The sequence below is a fragment of the Saimiri boliviensis genome, chromosome 15, assembly GCF_048565385.1.
Source record: "Saimiri boliviensis isolate mSaiBol1 chromosome 15, mSaiBol1.pri, whole genome shotgun sequence".
NCBI classification, from domain to species: domain Eukaryota; kingdom Metazoa; phylum Chordata; class Mammalia; order Primates; family Cebidae; genus Saimiri; species Saimiri boliviensis.
Window position 1 is genome coordinate 78,392,428 of NC_133463.1, and position 22,143 is coordinate 78,414,570.

The following is a 22,143-nucleotide window of genomic DNA, read 5'->3' on the forward strand; positions in this document are numbered from 1 at the left end:
TATTTTTTTTTTTTATTGCATTTTAGGTTTTGGGGTACATGTGATGAACATGCAAGATTGTTGCATAGGTACACACATGGCAGTGTGCTTTGCTGCCTTCCGTCCCCTCACCTGTAGAGAGTACATCTTTTTTATCTGATTAACTACTGGCTCTACATCTTTACCAAAGAAGACTGGGGGGTTAAAACAAGGTCACCTTTTTCTTCCATATTAATTATGCCCTCCAGCTATACAGAATCATTAAGAGAAATACAGGTATAGGCCGGGTGTGGTGGCTCACGCCTGTAATCCAAGCACTTTGGAGGCCAAGGCGGGCAGATCATCTGAAGTTGGGAGTTCAAGACCAGCCTGACCAACATGGTGAAACCCCACCTTATAAAAATAAATAAATAAATAAATAAAAGAATACAAATATGTATATTATGTATGTATATTCCTACACCAGAAACTAAAAAATAAAGCAGAGCTATCCAAAGCCTGCTCTAGAACATTATTTGGATAGAAATCCAGTAAAATTGTATCTAAAGAGAAGGGGCTTGAAGGCAAGTAGTGAGTGAATAGTTCTGGCAGTCTCCTTTCCACTATCCCCAAATAACTTATGAAAAGGTGACTTACAATTTCTATTTTACAAAAGATGAGGCAAAGGATGTAACTAAAGATAAGGCACAGAAATTTGCTACAAGACTTTACGTGCGATATCACCTGGACACAGAAGTTAAAAACTACCTCAGATAAACAGTCTTAGGCTATCTGTTTGGCCCTACTTTATGACTTAGGATAGTTTTCTATAATACTGTTAGCCAGTTACTCTTTCAAAAACAAAACGGTTTATCTCTTACTTATGAGACCCTAACAAGAGCCTAGAAGAGATCTGAGAGACGAGGGGCAGTGAAAGAATTTCACAAAAATTTCCACTTGCAGACCTCAACTAAGAAGAATTCTGAAGTGCTTAAATATTGCTTTAAAAAATTATTTAAATGCATAGGCTACCTTCCTACCCAAACTAGGCATACTGAAAATGGTTTAAAAACTTAAATTTTAATAAAACACTATTTTTAAAAGTTGCTTATAAGGCATGAACAATGAAAATCTGCTAAAACCAAGTTCTTAAAAGACACACATTTAATATGCTAATTTGGTATGTGGAGGTCGTTGCCACATACCAAAGACTGAATGCTGGCCAGTTGTCACCATCGCACATACCATAGTGGAACTCTGGCACACCCATTTCAAAGGGTTGCCAACCAGGCTACATATTTTGACTACTGCTTCAAAGTATTGTTCTATAAATAAAAAGACAAAGCTGTAGTTTAACTATATTCACATTTTAATACAGGAAGTCCCAATTATCAAAAAGACTTTCTAAAATCCCTCATTTTCGAGGATCCACCTGCTTTTACCCACTAGCAACTCAGAACCAGCTCCATAGCTAGAAGATTGTTTTAAGTTTCCAAGTCTCTAAATTCGTATAGGCTTTAACCCAAATGAATGGAATAAATGAAGCTGACTTCTCCATACTCTGAAAAAAACTTGGTAAATATATTTACTAAATACCAGAACACATTAAGTATTTAACATTTAAATCAAAATAAGTTCAAACGTAACAAATAATCTTTAGCAAGTTAGCTTTCAAAATAGCATTTCTAGAAGACTTGTTTGCAGAAAATAACTGGAAGGGGGGATAATTTATAAAATGCTAATTTTATGGAGCCCTACTCCCCTAAGGAAAAAAAAAACAACAAGGAATGTAAACATTCTCTTCACTAATTATGCTAGCCTCTCTTATTTACCTAAATTGATACTGTCCCTTTATATAAAGAAAAAGAAGCCTACCTGAAAATGTGCTTAATTAACATCATTTATGTTGGAATTTGCCAGAATTCAAAGTTGAGAACTGTGATTTGACACAACGAAAGCAAACTAATCTCACACCTTGCACCCAAGGTGGTTTTCTCATATTTCACTTAAATTTGATGTCCCTGAAATTCTCAAAAGCATGTGATCTCTTTCAAGCTGAAAGATGTCTAAACATGTCAGTCATTACTTTTTGGTAAATGTTATTAAAGTAACCAAACTTGTCTTTGAGAAAATTAATCTCAAATTTCCACCAAGGTCATTACATGTAACTTTGCCCCCAAAAAAACAGATCAAAAAGTGAACAGCACCAATAATAATAATAATAATAATAATACGGGTCATGTTCTTATCACATGCCAAGAACTTTTTTTTTGAGTCAGAGTCTCACTCTGTCACCCAGGTTGGAATGCAGCAGCACGATCTTGGCTCACTGCGACCTCCACCTCCCAGATTCCAGTGATTTTTGTGCCTCAGTCTCCCAAGTAGCTGGGATTACAGGCGTGCGCCACCATGCCCAGCTAATTTTTGTATTTTAAGTAGAGACAAGATTTCACCATGTCAGCCAGGTTGGTCACGAACTCCTGACTTCAAGTGGCTTATCCGCTTTGGCCTCTCAAAGTGCTGGGATTCCAGGCATGAGCCACTGAGCCTGGCCACCTTTTCAAATGTCAGATTTAACAAGGTATAATTTACATACGTTAGGAAAAATAATTCTTCATAGGCATCTCTTTTGCATATAGTGCTGGCAGAGGTACCAGCTGCTCTTTGCTCTAGAGAGTATCTATTCAAGAATGTTTATAGAGTGAACCAGCCTTGAGAAATAAAGATAGTATCTCCTTCTAGAGCAAAGGACAAGCATGCTTACTGTCCGTCCAGTATAATATAATGTATCCCCCCAGAGCAGGCGCCCCCAAACTTTTTACACAAGGGGCCAGTTCACTGTCCCTCAGACCGTTGGAGGGCTGCCACATACTGTGCTCCTCTCACTGACCACCAATGAAAGAGGTGCCCCCCATTCCTGAAGTGCAGAGGGGGGCATGCGGGCCGTAGTTTGGGGACGCCTGCCCCAGAGCAAAGGACAGGCATGCTTATTGCTCATTAGAAAAGATATGGGTTCTCTTAATTCAGGGCTTCTCTCCAATAAGGTAGCCCACTGTGTGTGCAAGTATTGCCTGGTCCTCTTCACGTCATCCTGTAGACTGAGGCTTAGAAAACAAGAACAAATGCTGATTGATGCTCTGGCTACTGCTATTATAAAGAATACTAATTTGCCCTTCATCTTTAACATAGGAGTTTCATGTCTTCTACCAGAATCCATGAAAATGTGGCTGGATAACTTATTAGCCTGCAAGTTGGATAAAATCTCAGACCATCATGGTTCTTGGCAGTTTTGGGGAAAGAAGATGGGATGCTGACACAGTCATAACACTCTTAGAGAAAGAATAAAGGCCCTGCAGCCTGAGTTCTGGGACATGGGAAGATACGCTGGGATCTGAGAGTGATCATCGTAGTGGATAAGAAGAAGGTAGGAATAAAGACTCCCCTACCTGTCTACCTTTAATGAAGAGAGTGGAATTAAATGTTTAGAAACTGAGCAGTGAGAAGTGAGGCTGAAATTAGCCACCCAAATGGTGATTTGGTGGTTGTTCACTATCCTCTGTGCTGGTGGAGGCAGGGAAGCCTCATAGTAAGGGCAGTAAGCTCCCTGGTCCCAGGTGAAAGGCTCTGGCTGTGACTGCTGAGCCAAGGATTCTCCCAACTAAAAGAGATGGTCTAAGTAATAATGGCCTTGCTGCCAACTACAGAGCTTCAAGTAGACCAAAAACATTAAACTGCAAGAGAAGGACCCCAAGTGAATATAAAGCCTTGATTACCCACACAGATTTGCTCCCTCCTCCTCCACACTCATGATCCCTGTCTGCTTCCACCCCCAGACTCTTCTGCGTTAACGACAATGATGGTTAGGACTGGAACTGAGGGCTCCCTGATCCCCAAGATGAACTGAAGGCCAGACATACCACCCAGGAGGTTTGCCCAGAGAAGTTTAGGGAGAGACTCAAAATTTTATGGTTCTCTTGGAAATAGGCACCGAGGTAACCATTCTATCTGTCCTGTCAGGCGGACACCCAGATTCAGCTAACAAGGTCTGGGCAGGCTTTACAGTAGTTAGGGAAATAAATGTGACTTATGGATGGGATATTTTGGGCTAATTCAATGTACTACTGTTGCCTCTACATCATAATGTATAGTGAGAACTGATGAGCCTGGGCATGGTGGCTCATCATGCTTTGGGAGGCCGAGGCAGGCATATCACTTAAGGTCAGGAGTTTGAGACCTGACCAACATGATAAAACCCTGTCTCTAGTTAAAATACAAAATTAGCTGGGCATGGTAGAGTGCACCTGTAATCCCAGCTCAGGAAGCTTAGGCAGCTGAATCACTTGAACCCAGGAGGCAGAGGTTGCAGTGAGCCAAGATCACACCACTGCACTCCAGCCTGGGTGACAGAGTGAGATTCTGTCTCCCAAAAAAAAAAAAAAAAAAGAACTGATGTGTTATATGCCTCTATCTAAAAGTCTCACTTAAGAGCCAGTGAGGGTTTTCTTTCCAATCAGAAAGAGCTGTACGTAAAAAAGTGCATTAGTACCTTTGGGGCCCCACAATCCTAAGGACCATTTTGAGCTGTTAAGTCTCATGATTTTACTGATTAGAGGATCTGGCAAAAGGAGGCAGCCTCCACCTACAGGTGCCCCTTTGGGTTTTGAATACTTTGCCTCCCTGACACAGCAATCAAGTTTACCCCCTGACAGGCAGCTATTAGCTTGCTTCTGGATTCCTTTGGAAACTGAATGCCTAACTCATGGAGGCTTCACGAGTCTCCAGCCTAATATTCCTATTTTAAGGTGAGTTCCCTTACACTCAATGACTAACAATGTGGTAAATCAATGGAAAATACTTATGTGAAACACACCTAGCTTAGCCTTAGCCCCAAGAAGGATCACAACTTTACAAGAAAAAGGGCAGGCACCTAGCCCTTTGGGGAAAACTTTATCCCCTACTCTACCACTGTAGGCAAAGTTAATGGCTCAATGAAGCCTGCATCCAGTAAATGATCGTATCTTATAGATTTGACATCATCAATATTCCAGTCAGATCCTTATCAATTCTTTCCTGGACTTAAGCAACAGACTTTTAACTTGTCTCCCTCTATCCAATCTCACTTCACGTTTAATATATTCTCCAAAAGCAGTCAGGACAATCTGTCCTAAAGACAACTCGAGTATTTTGTTAACATGACTCACGCAGCTGGCCTAATGGTTTACTTCTTGTCTATCTCTTCAGCTTCATCTTTCCCACTCTTCCTTTACCGTCTCTATTACTGTCATACTATAACCCCTATCAGTTTCTAACACGACTTCCCTTATCTTTAGGCTTTTTGCCTCTCTCTCTCTTCCGTACCCCCATGTATACTCTCCCTCTGGCCTGACTGGTCTACTCTTCAGGTCAGAGTTTAGATGACAACACAACAGGGGCTTTTATCATGACTAGTTAAGATTAGGTACCCAAGGCCAAGGCAGGTGGATCATGACGTCAGGAGACTGAGACTATCCTGGCCAACATGGTGAAATCCCATCTCTACTAAAAATGCAAAAATTGGCCCAGGCGTGGTGGCTCACACCTGTAATCCCAGCATTTCAGGAGGCCGAGGTGGGCAAATCACAAGATCAGGAGTTCGAGACCAACGTGGCCAATATGGTGAAAGCCCGTCTCTACTAAAAATACCAAAAATTAGCTGGGCATAATGGTGGGTGCCTGTAATCCCAGCTACTTGGGAGGCTGAGGCAGGAGAATGGCTTGAACCTGGAGGCAGAGGTTGCAGTGAGCTGAAAATCAAACCACTGTACTCCAGCCTGGGAGACAGAGTGAGACTCTATCTCAAAAAAATAAAAATAAAAAAGTTTTTTTTAAATGCAAAAATCAGCTGGCCGTGGTGGTGTGTGCCTGTAATTACAGCTACTCGGGAGGCTAAGGCAGGAGAATCACTTGAACCAAGAAGTCAGAGGTTGCAGTGAGCTGAGATTGTACCACTGTACTCCAGCCTGGCAACAGAGCAAGACTCCATCTCAAAAAAAAAAAAAAAAAAAAAGGTTAAGTACCCATGTAACACATATTACTGAATTCACACTCCTTCCGTACCTTCTATTCTATTTTAAGGAAGAACCGCAAATTATTTATTCACTGCAATATAACCCTACTTATATGCTCAGTAACTATTTGGGTAGTTAATGGCAATCTATATTCCACATATTGTGCTAGGTGATAAAAAGCAAAGTTATTTTTAATAATCCTTTGACTTAGAAATACATTAATAAAATTATATGCTGCCTTCCCTATTATGCTGCATTGAAATTAACATAAAAATTTCACAACAGTTTAATGAGGCATGTAATGGGGACATTATTATTCTCATTTAATAATCTGAGGATTTTCACATTATCATACAAAGCAAATTTGTCAAATTAAATTCAATGTTTTTGTCCATACAAACTAGAATGTTACAATGAGAAGAATCTCTCAATTGGGGTACAAGTCAACAAACTATAAAAGTGTACCTCAAGTCATAGATTTCTGATTTCATTTAAACTGGTGCATTCGATTCTCTATTATCCTCACTAAGACAGAGAAATGGCATAAATAATACTTAAATTATATTATCACATTATGGTATGTCATATTATGATATGTCAAAATACATATTATATCATATTGAGGCAGACCAGGTCTCACTAATGCAGGCCTCCAAAACAAGTGCTTTAGTACTAAGTGATTAAGTTAAATATGAAAAGCCAGTGCCCTTATACAAAGTATGGGATGTAATAAAAGGCCATCAAGAATTTTGCCTAGGCTTTTCCTGGGCCTTAAACACGACAAAATAATGAAGGAATTCTTAGCAGGAGCCTTTTAGGATTAAATAAGTTTTATTGTGGGCCTGAAGAAACTCCCCAGGTCTCCACAAACAAGTTTATTGGAGGTTTAAAGGAACTCCCCAAACCTCTGTGATTTCACAGGAGTCAAGATAAGGGTAATCACCCCAGCAACTGGACCCATTTAGATTAAGTAAATTTACTGAGGCTCCAGAGGAAGGTCTTCAGGAAGAAGTTAATCACTTATATCTTCAGATGAATGCACACTTACATGTAGACAAACAGCTTAGATGGCATATAAACTCTGAAAAACTTTGTAACTTTGAGTTGGTCTGGCGATAATTTCCAAGCCTTCTCCCTGTAATCAGTTGCAGAAAATAAAGACTTGCTTCCTCCCCAGTTCACCTGCATCTCGTTATTGGGCCACAAGAAATAGCAACCTGACCCTCAGTTTGGTTGGGGAACAATACGACATACTATGTCCGTATTATGACATCTGGGACTATGTCATAATTTTTTTCTTAGCAAATGTTTTCTGAAAATGCTTGACCTAAAGTAGTATTCAGGTTAATTTGGATTATCTGAGGACATGCCAATTTATGACTGGAAGGAATAAATATTCTAGGCCAATGGTCCCCAGCCCTTTTCGGACCAGGGACTGGTTTCACGGAAGACAATTTTTCCACGGACAGAGGGAATGGATTCAGGATGAAACTGTATCACCTCAGATCATCAGGCATTAGATTCTCTTAAGGAGCACAAAACCTGGATCACTTTAATGCACAGTTCACAACAAGGTTCATGTTATGAGAAACTAATGCTGTCTCTGCTGATCTAAAAGGAGGCAGACCTCAGAGGGTAATGCTCGCTGGCCTGCCACTCTCCTGTTGTGCAGCCCTGTTCCTAATAGGCTACAGCCCAGGAGTTGGGGACCCCTGCTCTAGACACAGTAGAAAGAGTTTGTATCAATTTAGAATTTAATATATATCATACATAATACATCAACTAAAATATACCAAGAGATGACTGCATTAGCAGAAAATAACTGTATAGGACTCAAGCTTCACAGTGTCACATCCAATAGTACCTTTATGCTGAAGATCAATCTTTTCAAAATAATTAAACAGCTGCAAAAATATATCTCTGCATTAAGTCTTCTAATTAAACAAAATCACACAATATCTTTGAAAGTAGTCATTCTGACCCATGGTACCATTATCCACATTGTGTTGCAAGAAATGTTTATATTTAAATAATCAAAATTCTAAGAATGACTTCCATGTTTAAAAAGTTTTACAAATGTCACTCACTTGCATTCTAATTACTTGCATAAGTGGAAAAGGGATGAAACTATAGCTAGCTTTTAATCCTGTATACTCTTACAGGAGAGTACAGAACAAGTGAACAGTATCCATCCTGCATGGCAGCTGAACAAATAAAAAGTTTCGAGATTTGCTGTTTTAAGTATGCTCTATGAATACTTAATATAAAACACAAGACCTCAAATTAGCACAATGAAATAGAATTTAAGTAAATGTCATAGGTTCAAATGCCAGTCTCAAGATCTCTCACTTGGCAGTATACTTGAGCAAGTAGACCTAATTGGAAATATTTAATTATGACTAATGGCATACCTCTAATCTAACCTTTCTGAGCCTTACTTTCCTAATGTTAATTAAGAATTAAATAGCAACTAACCTACACATTGCAGAGTTGGTATAAAACTGACTTAATGCTTATAAGGAATCTGGCATACAGTAGATCTTCAATATCGCGCATAATTAAGAGCCAGGATTTAGTGAACTAACCATAATAAAAGAATGAGCTCACACATCCAAGAACATTTATGTGGACTTTTAGAAACTCTAAATCCACAAGAAATTATTTGAACTTACTGTTGTTCATGAATGCTGACAAGATACATATATCAAATATCCATTCTAAGTAAACGAATCCATTCTATGAACGAAAGTATAACACAGAATTATGTCTATACTTCCTCCCCCAAAGACTTCAAAGCAACTTAAGTAACTCAATACAGCAGTCTTCAAAATTTACAAGATACTTGAAAAAACTACAGCTCAGAGCAATCGACATCTTTTTCAAAAACTTTTGCCATATAATTACAAAATGCCGTTAGAATCTAACACTCTTTGACCTTGCCATTCACTCAATTGTTCAAAACCTAATTACTGAGTATCCACTATGCACCAGGCTGGCACTGTGCTAAACTCTGGTGTAGTTACAGAAGAGACCAAAACCAAGAAGATGTATGCCACTACGCTATTTCCAACTAATATAGTCTTGTTTTCCTTAAACAATGTAAGAGAAAATTGTTAAGTTCTTACAGTTGAATGCACTTATACTTAGTTGGCAACCTCATGTAAGGGACAATCCAGTATTTTCCCCCATGGAGACTAGGAGTAGAATAGGCACCTCTCTATGCTTCTCCATCAACTGTTATTTACCATGTAAAGACAAATGACCATTTCAAATATGAGTGAAATAATCCCAAGGGGCACTAATTTTACCTGTAAATTTTAAAAACCTGTTTATTCCTGGAATGTTCAGAGAAATGAATTTTAAGTTCTATTAAGTTAAACAGCAATCAAAAATCCATCAAAAATAAACTGCATTGACTTAGTTTTACTTAATATCTGAAATTATATTTTTTTTCTGGGGCAAACTATAATTAACTTACTAACCACTCCTCCCTCTGATCAACCAACCACTTTCATGGGAAAGAAAAATCTAGCCTCTATCCAATTATACAATCTAGAATTCATACTACATATCCTAGAACATTTTACAAAGCAAGAGTTTTCTCAAAAACAGCTACATCACTATCAAAGTTTTAAAGTTTTTAAAGATTATCTAGCAAAACTGTTCTGCAAATACACATTCTCTCTCTCTCTCTCTCTCTCTCTCTCTCTCTCAACTGAGTTAAGAAATCTTACTGCTGAAGTGGTTATCTAAAACCTAAGCAGGGACAAACGGCCAAGTACCTTTTTAACACCCACCTCCCCCAAAACGAAGGCTGTTAGAAAATGCTAACACAAATACTGACAGCAATAGCATCATCATAAAGATATGCAGCTAGGTGTGCTTCAGGACTAAGAACCTCTCTTGGAGTTCGTTATTATGGACTATGAAAGTCACATGAAAAAAAAAGTGCTGTCATTTCATTTTATGAATGCTGATTAGGGAGTTTCAGTTAACTGCAACATTTTACAAACAGGCTATCAAATAAGCCTCAGTTATCAAGCAGCTCTAGACACAAAGCTTCTGTTTCTATTATTAAATACAATTAAAGAATTAAAAGGATCATGGTTTTTCTCGAGGAATATTAGTCTTAAATAATTTGTAATAGTAAGTCACCAAACATCCGAGCGACTGAAATTCCTTTCGCTATATAAAACACTCCTCTTGAACGCCAATCTCCCAAACCCTAAGACTTAAAAAACACAAAATTGATTGACTACATTTTTCACATAAAGAGTAAAAAGGTGGCAAACTCAATACACTTACAGAGAAGTAGGGAAAAAAAAGTGTAAGCAAATTTCAAAAACCTTTGTCTCATTCAAAATGGTACTTTGTGGTACCGCAAGTATTCAGGCATCAGTATTCTGCACACACCGCGAACGCTGTCAAAAAATTTTGTTGACAGACTAGACAAGAAAGTCTCACCAACAAACATTCCTACAGCAATGTATTAACAGGTAATGTTGCAAATCAGTCAAGAGAGCAAGTGAGGAGGAATCCAGAGGAGCAGAAAGAAGAACAATCTTCTGCCAGATTTTACACTCTGAGGAAATTAAGCCATCATAGAAGTCTTCCAGGAAAAAAAAGAAAAAAGGTATTCAGTACGGCCCAAAATAGCCATGAGGTTCACACACACACACACACACACACACACACAGCAATTGCCACTTCCACTAGAGTTTGACAGTCATAGATTTGGGTAATTATAGTAGAAACTGTGTGTTTTGGAAACACACTAGGACCACACCCTACGACTGAGAATCTGGACTTTAAACGCTGAGCATTAATCAAAGGAACAACGCAGTATTTAAGTTGGAAGGTCTCGCCGCGCAGGTGGAAGGCGAAGTGATGGGGAGCGACGAAGACACCAACTTCAACACCAGGGACCAGGAGGACTGGCTGTCGACGCGGGGCGTGGCGAAGCCCGGGGGAGAAGGAGGTGTGGAGCTGAGGACAGGAACCGGGGTGAGGAGGAGGAAAAGCGGCCGCGAGGAGGAAGGAGTGGTGGGAGTCGGGGTGGGGCGACAATGTGGACCAGGGAAGGGACGAGCCGGGGAGCGCAGGGTCACAGGCCGCCGCAGGAACTGGGGTGGGAGGGGGCGGCGAGCGCGCGCGTGGAGGTGCCAGTGGAAGGAAGGGGGCGGAAGAAAGGAAGACACGAATGAATGAGCGCCGGGGGCAGGCCGGAGCCGCCGGCCGGGGAGGAAGCGGGCCAGGGGCGCCGCGGGGCCGGGGGCGGGCCCAGCGCGCCGGGGAAGCAGGAAGCCCCGCGCCGGCGCGGGCCCCGCGCCACCCGCCTCTTCGTCAAAATGGGGTCGCGGATCAGGAAAGCAAGGAATGAGCGAAGAGGAGAAAATGGCAAAAACCAATCACTCACCCTCCGCTCGAGCCTCCAGGCGCTCTCAGCCCCGCTTCTCCGCCCTCCTCGAGCCGCAGAGGCGGCTCCTCAGCGGCGCTAGGGGGAGCCCCGGGTCCGGAGCGGCGGAGCGGCAGCAGCCGGACCGGGAGCCCCTCAGCACCTGCCCCTGTGGCGGAGCCGCGATGAGCCAGGCGGTAGCGGCGGCGGCTCCGAGCGGGGAGGGCAAGTGACCCGGATGTACAGGGTAACGGCGAGGAGGGGGAGGGGGGAATGCCAGGAAGTGAGGGCGCCGCGGACCTGTCGGGCCGTGCGCATGCGCTGCACGCCCGCCCCGCAAGGTAAAGGCTTAGCCTATCTTCTCCGCCCCTCCTCCCCGCCCCCCCGAAGGGGCGGGGCGAAGCCGGAGACAGGTGGTCGGCGGGCGCGGCGTGAGGAGGGAGGCGTGGCCACCCCCCTGTACCCCTGGCCTCCTTAAAGGGGTAGCACCTTCGCGCCGAGATAACGTCTGAGTGAGTTGGTGTCTTCCACCCTTCCTGACGTACAGATGGGAAACGGAGGTTCAGAGGTGGCAGTGACCTGCCTCATATTAGCGAGCTTGGGAATGGCGGGAACTGGACCTCGGGACTCGTTGCTGAACCCTGAGAAGTTGCCACAGTCCCTCCACGCCTGGAACCGCTGGGCTGCAGGGCGCGCCTCTCCCCCTCGGGTCAGGTACTGAGCCTCCCACGTGTGCCTGGCAGGCGCCCAGCGCCAGGGGACGGCACCGTTATCGCCTGCGATAGTATCGCGGAGTCGCCCTTGGGAGGTGAAAAATGATGATTCTGAGAATTAACAATCAGACGCCACTTAAAGCACTCTCAGATAAATCAGACCCCTATTCTGGGGCCGACACCGGGCAAAAATAACTAGTGGGCAGAAACTTGGATGTGACAGAGGGCGCAGCCTCTTAATTATTTCCCTAATTCCCCTTTCACTCTTTGGACATAACTGATCCCTTCCCCTTTACAGACAAAAACAGAACATCCCATCTAGCTAGTTTATCCTAATCCTGTTACAAAGCTGATTTTTTTTTCATTAACGCTAAAGGGGAAAAGATGACAATGTTACTTCTCCCAGGGTTATTTTCAGTTTGAAAGCTGGGGAGATCACTAAGATGGTGGTGAATGATTATAAGCATTTTGGGGTCACAGGCAGAACTGAAATCCCACAAAAGTATGGCCTTCCCCTGCCCCCTCCCCGGAAAAATACATACATGCAGACACATTTACATAAAATTTCAGGAATTTCATGCAACCAGGGAGTCATCCATGAAATCCTGATTATGAACGAAGCTCTAGTCAAAGAGCTAAGGTCCCAGGAACTATCTGCGCCTTACTATATGAGGCCAAGAAATCACTCCTTGCCACAAAACACAGAAGGGCAGGCCTTACCTTATTTAGCCTTTTTGTCTTCCTCTTGAGTTATGTAGAGACCAAATGGTATGTAACATGGTGGGCATATTACTTAGAAACGTGTTGAGTCATGGAGAGATTAAGTGGCTTTTTCAAGGCACACGCTAAAGGCAGCATTCCTGGGCCTCAGACTTTTACCTTAATTATCATACTTCAGGAAGACTCAAGAGTTCTATATTGTATCTATTATAATTTTCATCAATTTCAATTAAACTGGAGATGATATTTTGCAAATGTTGATGCTGATGGAAAAGTCCTCATAATCCAAGAACCTTGGTCCACGCGTCTGACATACTAAAATCCAATCTTAGAAAACCTGGGTCCAGACAGACCACTGTGCTCCATGTGAACCAGAGGAGGAGTTCATACATGTTCACAGTTCCTTAGATATGAGCTCTGAGTAACCATACACCTCTAACCCAATCTCCCACCAAAACCAGAAATCTTTCATAGTATCTTCAACATGTGAATATCCAGTTCAGCTCCAATATCTCCAATTATAGGGAACTCATTATTGCAATTATCATCCTCTGACTGTGAGGAACCTGTTTTACGGTAAGCAAAAATCTGATGCACAACAATTTTCATCCACTGATCCTAATTTTTGTTTCTTTGTTTTGAGATGGAGTCTAGCTCTGTCACCCAGGCTAGAGTGCAGTGGCACAATCTCAGCTCACTGCAACCTCTGCCTCCCGGGTTCAAGTGATTCTTCTGCCTCAGCCTCCCGAGTAGCTGGGATTACAGGTGCCTGTCACCATGCCCAGCTAGTTTTTGTATTTTTAGTAGAGACGGGGTTTCACTGTGTTAGCCAGGATAGTCTCAAACTCCTGACCTCGTGATCCACCCGCCTCAGCCTCCCAAAGTGGTGGAATTACAAGTGTGAGCCACGGCGCCCAGCCCACTGATCCTAATTTTATCTATGGAGAGCAATACAGACATGACGCTGGCCTAGGGAGCTTACAGTCCAGCAAAGAAAACAATCCACTGAGGAGTGGTAATAATAAAATACTGGACCAGGTGTGGTGGTGGCTGACGCCCGTAATCCCAACACTTTGAAGGCCAAGGCGGGTGCACCACCTGAGGTCAGGAGTTCGAAATCAACCAGGCCAACATGGTGAAACCCTGTCCATACTTTCTATGTTCTCCATCTACACTGCATTGTCTCTGTCTATTTTCTTACATCTCAGAAGGTCCCGTGGCTTTCCTTCAGTGCTATTTTCTTAGAAATTTTTATTTATTATCGAATCAGTTGTAAAACACTATAGAAAATAAATGCTTTTCCTCAATCATTGATCCATTCAATCAACACACATTTTTGCCCCCTTACTGAGTCCTGGCCATCAGGCTGAGGGTCTGGGAAGCAGGAGAGTAAGACACCAAGTCCCTGCTCCAAAGGGGCTGAGAGTTTAGTGAAAGGACAGCTGTAACCTTGCACTTAAAACATAGCATGACTCGTTAATTTAGAAGGGTCGAGGAACTAACTTTCCCTGGGACAGCGGTGAAGGCTTCACAAAGAATGAGACCTTTGGCCAGGCACAGTGGCTCACACCTAGAATCCCAGTATTTTGGGAGGCCAAGGCAGGCAGATCACTTGGGGTCAGGAATTTGAGACAAGCCTGACCAACATCCTGAAACCCCGTCTCGACTTTAAAAAAAAAAAAAAAGGAAAAAGAAATTAACTGAACGTGGTGGTACATGCCTCTGTAATCCCAACTACTCGGGAGACTGAGGCAAGAGAATCGCTTGAACCCAAGAGGCAGAGGTTGCAGTGAGCCGAGATCATATCACCGCACTCTAGCCTGAGCAAGAGTGAGATTCTATCTTAAAAAAAAAAAAAAAAGCAGGGGGCGGGACATCTGAGCTTGGTCTGGAAGCTAAGGGGAAAGGACCAAGAAGAAAATGCAGAGGGCCAAGGGTTGGGGAGGATCGTGGGGGTGCTGTGACACACTGAGATTGTAAAGGACATCATACGCCATGTTAGAAATTTGAACTTGCCTTCTGAAGGCAACCACAAATAAAGAGAAGCTTCGAACCAAGGGAGACACAGAATCAGATGTGTTTTATATCAGGATCACTCTGACCACAGAGTCCAATATGGGCTACAGTGGTACAGAGAACAGACGGCCAGCAAACCAGTTAAGAGGCTGCTGTGGGGTCCAGGAGAGATAAGGGGAGTCTGCTGGAGGAAACTGGTAATAAGGATGAAGAACAGACACCAGAATTAAGATGCAGAATCTGCAAGTTCAATCTGGGGGAAGAGGAGACTGGGGTTGTCAGGATGACCCAGAGGCTCCTGGCTTAGACAAACTGGAGGGTGACACCACCCGATCCCAATACTGTTACACAATTTTCATTCCTCTTCTCTTCCAATCTTCATCCATGTAAATGCACAATGCTTTCAGCCGGGCACAGTGGCTCACTCCTGTAATCCCAACAGTTTGGGAGGCTGATGCAGACCGATCACTTGAGGCCAGGAGTTCGAGATCAGCCTGGCCAACATAGTGAAACCCTGTCTCTACTAAAAATACAAAAATTAGCCAGGCGTGGTGGCACACGCTTGTATTCCCAGCTACTCAGGAGGCTGAGGCAGGAGAATCGCTTGAGCCCAGGAGGCAGAGGTTGCAGTGAGCCAAGATCCCACCACTGCACTCCAGCCTGGGGAACAGAGTGAGATTCCATCCCAAAAAATAATAATAATAATAAAGAAGTAAATGCACATTGCTTTCACTGGTATCTTCAGATATATGTAACTCTTTCCTAATACTTTTTCATATTTCTACACAGTCACATCTATCACTTTAATGACTGCAGAGTATTTCATCATGCTGAAATAGCTCAGTTTCCTTCAGTTGCTAAAGGTCCACACCCTACATGCCTGGCTTACCCCCGAGACTGATTTGGCTTTGGGTATTTGGCAAGGGATGAGTTAAGCCTTTAGGGAAAAAGAGCCTTTAGGCAAAAGGTGCTGGAGAAGTGTTGCCTCGAGGGCCAGGACAGCTCCAGCTCTCCTGGGAGAGGCCTGTACAACTGCACTGCTATATTGCACATAGAAAATGCACAGTTATGGAAAAGAACCTGTCATCCACAGGGAGCCTGAGGTTCGATTCTCCACACAAGCTGGTTCTAATGTCCTAACCTCCCTAATCCATGTGTTCGTTTATTTGTTCATGTATTCACTCCCTCTACAAAGCATTCTTGCAAATGCAGAGAACAATACAGCAGAGCTGACACCACCTCTACTCTCTGGATGTAACCTGATTAGGCTTGAAACCTGCTCTACAACTTACACAAGTTATTCAACATCGGAAAGCCTCAGTTTCCCCCACAAGTTTGTGGTAATGTTAACTCAGAAAAAAAACTTGTAAAATGCTGCGAACTGAACCAGGTACAGACTAAGCTCAATAACTGTTATCAGTCTTGGTTTTCTCCTTACGCTTTTTTGACTCCCACCACTATATCTTGAGTTTCTTTTTTTCTATTTGTATTTATTTATTTATTTATTTTGAGACAGTCTTGCTCTGTTGCCCCAGGCCAGAAGGCCTGACGCGATCTCCACTCACTGCAACCTCCACCTCCCAGTTCAAGTGATTCTCCTGCCTCAGCCTCCTGAGTAGCTGAGATTACAGGCATATGCCACCACACCCCGCTAATTTTTGTAATTTTAATTGAGACAGGATTTTACCATGTTGGCCAGGTTGATCTTAAACTCCTGACCTCAGGTGATCCACCTGCCTTGGCCTCCCAAAGTGCTGAGAATACAGGTAAGAGCCACTGCACCCAGCTGTACCTTGAGTTTCTGACCAAACCCACTGGGTAACCATTCACGAGCTGGAGCTCAGAGCCTGAATCTGCCAGAGTGAACTGGGACCACCCACTTGATCTTCACTTCTTATCTGTGAAATGGGGATAAGAGTATCTACTTCACAGAAATGTTGGGAAGCTCTCATAAAGACTGTATAAGAAAATACTTTCAAAGCTCCAAAACACATGTCAATATTGACTATTGCTGCTGCTAGAGACGTTTTGTTTTCTTTATTTTCCCCTTTAAAAAAGTCTGACCTCAGCATAAGTTCCCTGGATTGTAATTACTGGGTCAAAGGATCTGAACATGTTTTTGGTTCCCGATTTATTGCCCAGTTGTCCTTAGGGAAGGCTCTATATTTTGCTGCCAGTCTTCATTCAAATACATCTTCCTTTTTTTTTTTTTTTTTTTTTTTTTTTTGAGACGGTTCACTCTTGTTACCCAGGCTGGGGTGCAATGGCGCAATCTCAGCTCACTGCAACCTCCGCCTCCTGGGTTCAGGCAATTCTCCTGCCTCAACCTCCTGAGTAGCTGGGATTACAGGCACCATGCCCAGCTAATTTTTGTATTTTTAGGAGAGACAGGGTTTCACCATGTTGACCAGAATGGTCTCGATCTCTTGACCTCGTGATCCACCCACCTCGGCCTCCCAAAGTGCTGGGATTACAGGCTTGAGCCACTGCGCCCAGCCCCTCAAATACATTTTTCAATACACTTAAGCACCTAGAGTTTTTGTTGCCTCTCTATACCTCTCACTCCTCAATTGAATATGCAGGGAGTTCTATCAACTAATTCCCTCTTTCTTTTCACAGGATGAATGAACACTGAATCCTTGAGGAAACAGACAGCTTCCAAACATTTCTACTGTAGTGAGGGACTGCAGTGTTGCCTTAGGGATGAGGACTGGATGAGTATTTAATGAAGAAAGGGGAAGAGGACAGGGGACAGAGGCCTGAGTATCCCCTGGGAAGAGCTAGAAACTCATCCAGCACTGAAAGGTGACATCAGAGCCGCTATTCAAAAAGAACCCAAGTAAGAAGGCAACCAATCAAACCGACACCTTCCTGTTATTTAGCAAAACATTAACCAATCTCACAGGAGCCATAAAGCTGTCCTTAGGGCTCTATTTTCCGAGTCATAAGGTTCATCGATGAGCTTCCAATACATTTGCAAACCTAACATATTTCTCACAAGTGGGGTAATTCCAAGTCTCATTTCCCCAGCCCTTCAGGTGACCTGCAGGAAGGAAAAAGGGTCCCACCGCCTCACACTGGCTATTCCTTTCTATACCTTGAGTAGCTTTCCAGTCTCCTCACTTGGCTGTTTCTCCACCTTCAGGTTCAAAGTGGTCCCCCCATCACCCTTCCAAAGGTGAACCCCCACCTACCTTCACTCATTCCCTAGCACATCATTGGCATTTTTCCTTCACAGCGCTTATCACAAACTCTATTTTAATTTTTTTATATTTATTTTCTTTGAGATGGAAACTTGCCGTGTCACCCAGGCTGGCGTTCAGTGGTGCGATCTCGGCTCACTGCAACCTCTGCCTCCCAAGTTCAAGAGCGATGCTCCTGTCTCAGCCTCCCAAGTAGCTGGGACTAGAGGCACACACCGCCATGCCTAGCTAAGTTTTTCATATTTTTAGTAGAGATGGGGTTTCACCGTGTTGGCCAAGCTGATCTCAAACTCCTGACTTCAAGTGATCCTCCTGCCTTTCCAAAGTGTTAGGATTACTGGTGTCAGCCACTGCTCCCGGCACTCTAATTATTTTAAATGTTTAGCTTAAAAATGTTTTAACTGGCTGGGCGCAGTGGTTCACGATTGTAATCCCAGCACTTTGGGAGGCCAATGTGGGCAGATCACAAGGTCAGGAGTTAAAGACCAGCCTGGCCAGGCGTGGTGGCAAGCACCTGTAGTCCCAGCTACTCAGGAGGCTAAGGCAGAAAAATAGCTTGAACCCAGGAAGCAGAGATTGCAGTGAGCCAAGATATGGTGCCACTGCACTCCAGCCTGGGCAACAGAGTAAGTCTCCATCTCAAAAAAAAAAAAAAAAAAAAAAAAAGAGTTTTAACTAAAAAATCCCCACACAGACAAACAAAAACCACCTCTCATTACAATGCCAGCTATGACAGCAGAGATGGAGCTATCACTGTGCCCACTGCAGTTCCTGCCACAGTCCCCAGCCCCTAGGAGAGCCTCCCTAAATATGCTGAAAAAATGGATTTTAAAAAAAGGGGAGGATCCAAGCAGTAAATGAGATGCCCGATGCACTGTTCACCCTGATTATACGAGTAATACATGTTGATTGCAGCAAAAAATGTGAAAATACATATGAGCAAATGAAAGAAAATATAAACACCCATGATCCAACAACCCACACCATGTGGACACCCTTCCAAATGTTTTTCCTGTCTATATCTATATATAGACAGCACATATTTTTATTAAAATGGTTCATTTAATGAATTGTCATCTGCTGTCTTTCATCTCACAGTGTATCTTTATCAACCTTCCTTAACCAAGGAACTTCAGCCACATCACTGTTAAAGGCTGTATAATACTCCACTGAGCAGCTAAACCATGAAGCATTGAATGAATCTGGAATTCAGCTGAGGGGAAGTCTCTTCAATTTCAATAAAGGTAAAATGCTTTATTCCAGCACTTCCCCCTTGCCAAGCTTCCCATGTTTTCCCTCTGTGTTTGTATTGCTTTCGAGCTGTATTTCTACAGAACTGCATTTCCCACCGCCCATTCACCACCTGGAGTTATTAGAGTCCTCGTCAACTAAAGAAGCAAAATTGTTTGCAGCCGGAAAAGCTGACGTATGACGAAGCAAGGATGATGCCTTCAAGTTCAAATTGGGAATCTGCTGCTGATATAGGAAACAGAAATGAAGAGTGTGCTTTCTTGCCAAGATTTCAATAGGGAGAAGAGGAAAAGATTTTCTGCACGCCTTCACTTCTTCCCAAGCCCTACCCTCGAGGAGAGGTTTTTTTCCCAAGGGAGAGGCTGTTCCCCATGCTGACTGATGCTGTAAGCAGTTTGCAGACCAAGCCCATGGCGCCATTTACAGACTCACTGGCTGCAAAAAATTAAAAAAAAAAAACTCCAAGAGGGTATGCTCAGAAAGTGCTACCCCTTCCATGAATAGCTCTTTTGGCCTGTGGTGTGGTTCGGCAGCATGAAGCACCGCTCACTTGACATGTTTAGTTCTGACAATCCCATCCCTCCCATCAGGAAAAGGCACAGGCACAGGAGGCATCACCTGAAGGAAGGGACAAGATACCACAAAATCACAGATGGCTCCAGCGGAACGGAAGGGAGAAAAATGGCTGGGTAGGCCATTCGTTTCTCAGCTTCACCCCACTGTGACCCCAAAACCCAGGGAGGTTAGTGAATCTCTACTTTTCTGCCCACTTTACATAGCATACTATAAGGATTAGATGAAATCTTTGCCTATAGAAAAAGAAAATTCCAGCCAGGTGCAGTGGCTCACACCTGTAATCCCAGCACTTTGGGAGGCTAAGGTGGGAGGATTGCTTGAGCCCAGAATTCCTTGAGACCAGCCTGGGCAACATGATGAGACCCTGTATGTAGAAAAAATTTTAAAACAAAGGAAAATTAGCCGAGCATGATGGTGTGAGCCTGTGGTCTCAGTTGCTTGGTAGGCTGAGGCAGAATGATTGTTTTGGCCCACGAGGTCAAGAATGCCATGGGTCGTGATTGCACTATTGCACTCAGCCTGGGCGACAGGGTCAGACCCTGTCTGAAAAGAAAAGAAAAAGAATTCTTAATTGTGTCCAGAGTCATTAATTTATCAATGACATTTTAAAAGATTGATAAAGTATATTAATTTATCAATGCCATTAAAATAAGATTTTTTTGTGTGTTTTACAGAAACACTGTCATTAGAAGAAAGACAAAAGAATTTAATTGGAAATATAATGACAGAAGGAACTTTTACCGCCAATACCTCTGATCAATTGCTTAGTTTCTGCCAGTATTATAGAAAGTGATTTCTACACTTTTATAATGCAATCCTTACAACATTATAAAAGAGACTTACTCCCTCCCTATTTTCAGATGAGAAAACAGAGGGACAAACAGTTCAAGTACTTTGCCAGAGGTCACACACCTACTAGGAGATGAACCAGGATTCTCGCCCGAGTCTTAGCTGCCTGCTTTGCATAAATCATTCCATCGGCCTTGCTTCCCTATCCCTTTTTCCTTTCTGTAAACATTAACCAAATCCCTCAGTGTCAAGCTCCCCTTGAAATACTATACTACTTATCTATAAAACAGGCACAATTATTAGCTACTTTAACAATTGTAGTCAATTGTGAGCATTGACTACAATAATAAGTAGAACTTAGGAAATTGCCAATTTGAACCGTCTTTGGCTATAAAAAGCAACAATTACATATGAAACAATCTGTAAAAGGCTGGTAAAACTTAAATATTTGGTAAACTCTTTTTTTTTTGAGATGGAGTCTCACTCTGTTGCCCAGGCTGGAGTGCACTGGTGCGATCTTGGCTCACTGCAACCTCCACCTTCCAGGTTCAAGGGATTCTCCTGCCTCAGCTTCCTGTGTAACTGGGACTACAGACACATGCCACCACACCCGACGAATTTTTTGCATTTTTAATACAGATGGGGTTTCACCGTGTTAGCCAGGATGGTCTCAATCTCCTAACCTCATGATCTGCCCACCTCAGCCTCCCAAGTGCTGGGATTACAGGCGTGAGCCACCGTGCCTGGCTGGTAAAGTTTTAAATAAAGGCATGTACCTGATTATCTTGGCTTTTGACATTTGCTTTTTTTTTTTTTTTTTTTTTTTTTTTTAATTTGAGAGTTTGGGGGATTTTTTGTCGACAGTTGTTTTACTATTCACATGCGGAAAGTTGTAATCATAGAAGCTGACCGTCAGACCCTGGGCTTAGCCAGTCTTGAGTTTTAATCCCTTCATTTTCTCATCTATAAAATGAAGAAAGTGTCCAGACATGGTGGCTCACGCCTGTAATCCCAGCACTTTGGAAAGCCAAGAAGGAGGTAGATCACCTGAGGTCAGGAGTTAGAGACCAGACTGGCCAACATGGCAAAACCCCCATCTCTACAAAAATATAAAAATTAGCCAGCCGTGGTGGTGTGCACCTATAATCCCAGCTACTTGGGAGGCTGAGACAGGAGAATCATTTGAACCCAGGAGGTGGAGGTTGCAGTGAGAAGAGATCGTACCACTGCACCAGCATGAGTGACGACAGCAAAATTCTGTTTCAAAAAAAGAAAAAAAACATGAAGAAGCTAATGGTACTCATTGTTAGATGTAGATTATTTCATGTAAAGTGCTTAGCACAGGGCACAGAAAATTTAAGAGCCCAATAAGTATTAGCATCTCCTATTATTTATTATTATGGTTTTTATTAATAGACTTGCTTTCATTAAGATGCTATTTAATAAAGCTGCAGTATTATTTCTAATAAAAACCA

The 22,143-nt window shown here is 42.9% G+C and overlaps 1 protein-coding gene and 1 long non-coding RNA gene across 22 annotated transcripts in view; one reads left to right on the forward strand and one right to left on the reverse strand.

Annotated features, from left to right (window-relative positions):
- CYRIB (CYFIP related Rac1 interactor B) overlaps positions 1-22,143 on the reverse strand; it is a 169,092-nt gene that overhangs the window by 79,702 nt on the left and 67,247 nt on the right. For 2 of the 21 annotated variants that reach the window (XM_010344240.3, XM_039464498.2), the window contains exon 1: positions 11,422-11,648. The exons of 17 other annotated variants lie outside the window; for them this stretch is intronic. The gene's annotated coding sequence lies outside the window, so the exon portion shown is untranslated. Of the gene's footprint in view, positions 1-11,421; positions 11,649-22,143 lie in introns of those variants that run through there. 2 more of the 21 variants (XM_039464503.2, XM_039464493.2) reach the window with 1 other exon arrangement.
- Positions 17,230-21,870, forward strand: LOC141581499 (uncharacterized). Its single transcript, XR_012514184.1, has 3 exons — positions 17,230-17,688; positions 19,151-20,045; positions 20,554-21,870. It is a non-coding gene; the product is annotated as an uncharacterized LOC141581499 (long non-coding RNA).